This window comes from Enhydra lutris, unplaced genomic scaffold (assembly GCF_002288905.1).
Source record: "Enhydra lutris kenyoni isolate GAN:26980312 unplaced genomic scaffold, ASM228890v2 scaffoldscaffold147, whole genome shotgun sequence".
Taxonomy (NCBI): domain Eukaryota; kingdom Metazoa; phylum Chordata; class Mammalia; order Carnivora; family Mustelidae; genus Enhydra; species Enhydra lutris.
In genome coordinates, this window is record NW_019154231.1 from 64833 (window position 1) to 71073 (window position 6241).

Consider the following 6241-nt stretch of genomic DNA (forward strand, 5'->3'; position numbering starts at 1 on the left):
TTCCTTCCTTCCTTCCTTCCTTCCTTCCTTCCTTCCTTCCTTCCTTCCTTCCTTTTTCCCTTCACTGTTTCCTGCTGTCTCCCTGCACCTAGAAGAGTACCTGGTATATAGTAGACATTCTGAGCAATGATGAAAAAATAGACACATACAGGATAATAGGCAAGCTAGGGAAATATTCAGCGTGTATTGAATATGATTCCAGAGGCCACATTTCGATGTTTGAATCCTGGCTCTGCCAGTTGCAAGCTCTGTAACTTTGAGCAGGTTAAGTAATCTCTTTACGCCTCTTCTGATTCCACAGAGACTGCGCCATTTTGCATTCCCGCCAACACCACACAAGTGTTCCAACTCCTCCTCATCTCCGCCAACACTTGTTATTCTCTGTTTTTTTTAATCATAGCCATCATAATGAGTGTGAAGCAGTTTTTACCCCCTTTTTAAGTCTGTTTCAAAATATCAAAATGTTGGATGAGAATCCTCCCCTCTGAGCTCATCCTGCCGTCTTTGGATGGTCTCCAGGTAGTGTGATGACTTGGAGGTGGGTTTCTTCTCCAGGTTATGCCTGTGACTGGATCCCCACAACACAGAGAGATAGGCACATGGGGACTGTGTGTCTCCCATGTTTCAAGGAAGTGCTAGAATCCAAGAAATGGACCAGTTTCTTCATCACCATGAGATGCCCCTCCTGGGGCCGCGTGGAATTAACATGTATCTTGTCCTCCCTCTTGTGGTCACAGTGAAGAAATTCCCTTTGAAGTCAAAGGGAAATTTTTTTTTCATCTGAGAAATTAATTTTTTTTCATTCAATAAGTATTTGCTGATCCTCTACTGTGTGCTGGACAACATTCAAGACTCTTGAGATCCACCAGACCAGCAGGCAAGGATCCCTGCCCTCGGGGAGCTTGTATTTTCGCAGAGGGAGACAGACCATGCCCCACGGACAGCAGTAAATTCGTGGTCTGCCAGAAGGTGAGGAGTGATTTGGGAAATGAGAAAGTGGAGGGGAGGTCCAAGGGATCTAGAGTGCTTGGGGGAGCAGGGGCAGGCTTTGATGTTACTAAGGAGGCCAGGGAAGGCATGGGGACGTGGTATGGGGGCAACCGTTGGGGCGAGAAGTGAAGTTGGTCAGCCAGGAGAACTCCAGCTTCGCTGGACCGAAGCCTGCAGCGGATGCGTGTGGAGCTCGTTCAGAGATGGCCAGGGGAGCGGTGCGGCTGAAGTCAAGGGACGGGTGGGGAGAGGAAAGCCCAGGGGTTAACTCAGAGAGGAAACAGTGGGTCACTGCAGTCCCCCTAAGGGAGGTGGGAGTGACCCTGAAGGCACCAAATGGAGCACGCTTGGATCAGCAATTCCTTCCTGGATCTCTACTAGGAAACTGAGTCCTTCTCCCAGCAGGGAGGTGTCATTCTTCCAGCCTGGAAAGTCTTCAGCAATTTTCTCCCCTCTCTTGCTAGGAGCCAGGCCTCCTCCCTCCCTCCTGCTCTAGACCTGTGTCTGGCTGCCGCCTGGATGCCTGTCTCAGAAGTCTCCCTGCATTCAAAGTTTCCAGGGGGGGTGTGTTGAAAATAGAGTTTGTGGGATGGTGACCCCAGAGTTGTGCAGTGCACAGACTACCCAGCTGTACAGGAAGCCTTGATGTCTTCCCTCCACAGTCACACCAAGTTCTGTGCCCCCTATGTCATTTCTCTGGGTGAATCAGTGTCTTAATCTCTCTCCTCCCAACGGCCTGTAAACTCTTTGAGGATATGATAGAATCAGAATTCCATCTATGTTCCTGGTACCAGAAAAGGGACTGAAATATTGGAGGCCTCAATAGCACTCTACGTAACAAATAAAATAAGCAAATTGGGCAATTACAATTGGATTTCTGCAAAAGGCCAGATATTACGGCAGCGTTCTAGGAATTGTCCATAATTATGCAGAGTCACCGAAGGATGTAAAGTCGCTGGAATGAGCTAGGAAACCATGGTGTAGTCTTAGGAACCAGCTGGGTAATTGCACAAGGAGCTCCCAGAGCCAGCTGGGTAATTGCAGTGGCGTCCCTGGAATCCACTGGATAATTAGCATAGAGTCATGGAATCAGCAGTGATAATAGACGAGTCCCAGCTACAGACCTCAGGGAAAGTCTGGGGACGTCTTTGATTGTCACAGCTGAGGAGAGAGGCATCTCCTGGCATCTAGCAGGGGGAGGGCAGAGATGCTGCTAATACAGGAAGCATCTGAGATGCACAGGGCGGCCCCCCACAGCAGAGCATCACCCAGTCCGGTCTTGGTTTGGGCTGCTGTCACAAGAAGACCACAGATGAGGTCACTTAAAACCCACGTTTACTTCTCACATTTCTAGGGGCTGGGAAGCCTGAGATCAGGGAGCCACGGGGCTGGGCTCTAGGGAGAGGTTTTCACCTGGCTCTTCCGGTGGCTCTTCACCTGGCGCAGAGAGAACAGCCCCTCACCAGACACCTGATTGCTGGCGACTTCTTCTGGGACTTCCAGCCTGCGGAACAGAGGAATACATGTCTGCGGGTCTTTTGTTCTAGCAGCTGCACAGGCTACGGCAGTGGCCGGTGAGTGAAAATCCCAGGTCCTTGGTCCGGGTTGGTTGGTAAGAGCACCGGGAATGGTAAGTGACTACTCCTATTCCGACTGTACCCACTCCGAGTCCTGGTTTACAAGCAGCAGAAAACGACGGTTAGTTTCGGCAGAGAAGAAATATATTGCCACGATGTTGGGGGTATTTCTTGGAATCTCAGGAAGAACTAGAGACTCGAGCCCCCCAGAATGGGCAGGAAACAAAGGGGTGAAACATCCTGGTCTTGGGGCACCTGGGTGGCTCAGTCATTAAGCGTCTGCCTTAGACTCAGGTTGTGATCCCAGGATCCTGGGATGGAGCCCTGCATCGGGTTCCCTGATCAGCGGGAAGCCTGGTTCTCCCTCTCTCACTCCCCCTGCTTGTGATCCCTCTCTCGCTGTGTCTCTCTCTCTCAAATAATAAATAAAATCTTAACCAAAAAAAGCCATCCTGGTCTTAACTCCCCGCAGAGGAATATATCACCGTGTTGAGACTATATGATGCGTTGAGCCCGGAACCGAGCCCACTATCTACCTGTGAGGCTGTGATCTATAATAAGAGATATGTGTTTGATCTTCACCCCATTCCTGACACAGAGCTTCTAAAACCCTCCGACTTTCCTACAGGAGGCAAACAATAAAAATGTCTTTTGTTATGTGAATAAGTGACTTTGGGAAAACACCTAATGATGGCTGGAGGTAGAATCAGTCACCAGGAGCCAATGAGTTCGTTGAGCAGGTCTACGTAATGAAGACTCCGTTAAAAGACCCAAAGGGTGGGGTTTGGAGACTCCCTTGGTTGGCCCAAAGCTGGAGGTGCAGGGAAAGAGAACGTAAGCCTCACGCCCTTTCCCGGTAACTGGCCTGGGAGCATCTCTCCCAGCTGGCTCTTCCCGAGTTGTATCCTTGTATAATAAACCAGTGATGGGATAAGCGAAACGTCATTCTGAGTTCTGTGAACTGCTCTTGCAAATTAATCAAATCCAAGGAGGGGGGCATGGGACCCTCTGACCTATAGCAGATGGTCAGAAGCCTGGGTGACAATGAGGACTTGGATTGGCCTCTGGGGGGAGGGACAGTCCTGCGGGACACGGTCGTTCCTCCCCTGCAGGATCCGGACCCTGCCTCCAGGTAGACCGCGTAGGTGTCAGAATCGAGTTGAACTGCAGGACGTCAGCTGGGGTTGGCAAGTCGCTTTGTGGTGTAGAAAAGACGTCAGTTGGAATGAGCGTCAGAAGCACGATCTCAGGGGATGGGGACAGCAAGCACCAGGGCTTCCCCGGAGGGAGGCAGAACACACGTCCCACAAGGATTCGGATTGACAGGCACTTCCTTCCACGGAGAAAACAGTCCCTGTGCAGACTTACCCCTCGGTGAATTCAGTTTCCCCTTCCTCCACTAAACCAGCTCTGATGCCATCTCTGCTCTGTCGCGTGAGTGAGGTTTCCTGCTGGCACAGGACCCTGCTGCAGTCCCCAGCCCACAAAGGCAGAAAGTGCAAAGCAGGGAGAGCAAAAGAAAGGAAAAAGAGGAGACCGAGAGAACATCCTGGAAAGCTCCCCTTCCTGCGAGCACAGGTGAGGCATACCTGTCCGCTGTCGCTCGGAAGGGATTACAGGAGTCGTGGGTTATGCTGCCTTTTCTTGAGCTGGTGGCCAATCCCTGCCCCTCCGTGCCTGTCATGCTTTAAAGAAAACGGTTTCATTACAGCACACCTACTAGAGCTCAGCACATTCGCAGTGTCTGTGCCCACATACCTGTCCTGTCGAACTCCAGTCACAGACTCACTGCTGTGCCCAGAGTTACTCAGAACCCCCAACCATGTCTGTCACCTGAAGCTCCAAGCTGCTCTACACTGCAGACCCTAAAGGAGGCAGTCCTGGCCACAGCCCCTGCCAGTGTCCTCTCTCTCTTGCTCACTCCAGCATCCCCACTCCCACATACAAACTGTTTCCCCAGGTCCTCCAGCCCTGAGCTTTTCTCTGCCTCAGGGCCTTTGCACCTGCCATTACTCTGGTTTGAAACTCCCCACAGCTTCTTGTATCACTTCCTCTAAAATATTTCCTCATCTGCCCCATAAAATGGGGCTCTGGTTATAGCCCCCTTGGCTGCCCATCTCTTCTCCCATGGCTCTGTTTTATATGTACTACAATTTATACACACATAGTCATGTATTCTGGGGTTCGCGTCACCACCAAAAAATAACAAAGCATCAGGGAAAAACAGCCTGTGTAACGAGAAGGGCACATCACCTCTCTGGTTTTCTCCCCCACCCCCAAATCCACAATTTCAGTCCACTGGTGAAAATAAATCAGACAAAACCAAACTAAAGGGGAAAAAAGAAAAAGAAAAATAAAACTAAGGGAGGCTGGACACAATGTCTCCTCCTCAAAGCTGTCAAGGTCGTGAGAAACAGGGAGAGAACAAGGGTGGTCAAGGACCGGGAGGCACCACACGTCCTGTGGGATCCTGGACTGGAGAGGAGACCTTCGTGGGAGCTGGGACTTTCAAAGGCTCCCGTGCCAGTGCAGGACCCTCAGTTTACCATGACCACGAGCCCTCCTTACATCAGACATTAACCTCAGGGAACACAGCGTGAGGGGTGCCTTGGGAACTCCAACCTGCCTTTGCCACTCTTCTCTACATCTAAACATTACTTCACAATAGAAGGTGGAAAACACAAAGCAAACACATCCAGTGATTCCAGTCCTGGGCACATATGCAGAGGAACAGAAGGCGAAGTCTCAAGCAGAAGTCTTGCCTCCTGCTCACGCACACAGTAGCCCGGAGGTGGCAGGAGCAGCCGGGGCGGGGGGCGGGGGGTGGGTGGGTGGGCGGTGGTCCCAGCAGGTGCGTGGGGAAGCCAGACGTGATAGATCCACACGACTGAGTATTATTCAGTCTCGAGGAAGGAAATCGTGACACGGGCTGTGACAGAGGGACTTGAGGACATTACGTGGCATGAAATGAGCCAGTCACAAAGGACCGTGTACGATCCCACTCACCTGAGGCAGCAGGAGTCACATTCACGGAGACAGAAGGTAGGACGGTGGGTGCCAGGGGCTGGGGGCGCAGGAACGGGGAGTCACTTTACGGGGAAGGAATTTCACTGTCGCCAGATGAAAAAGTCCTGGAAATTGGTTGTGCAATGCCACTCTTAAAAAAATGGTCAAGATGGTAAAGTTTGGGTCATGTGGATTTTACCGCCATTAAAATGTTTTTTAATTAAAAAATTTAAAACTGCAAAAAGCAAAACGAAACAAGACCACCTAACCTATACGGAAAGTTCCGGAGAGCTGGGTGGTTGTTTCTCTGGCAGGACGCAAAACCCTTCCCGGAGGAGAGTGTTGGAAAGTGTGAGGCAGGAGGCAGGAGGACAAGGCAGGAGGGCACTGGGAAGTCTGGCCGTGAGTGTTAGCTGGGTTGTGGTGACATGTCAAGGTGTCTGCACGTGTCCACAGTCAGCAAACTGTCTGTGAGACATCTGTGCGGTATCAGTTACACCTCAATTAAGCTGGTTTTAAGGAAGAGGGAGGGGCGCCGGGGTGGCTCAGTGGGTTAAGCCTCTGCCTTCGGCTCAGGTCATGATCTCAGGGTCCTGGGATCGAGCCCCGCGTCAGGCTCTCTGCTCAGCAGGGGAGCCTGCTTCCCCCTCTCTCTGCCTGCTTGTGAT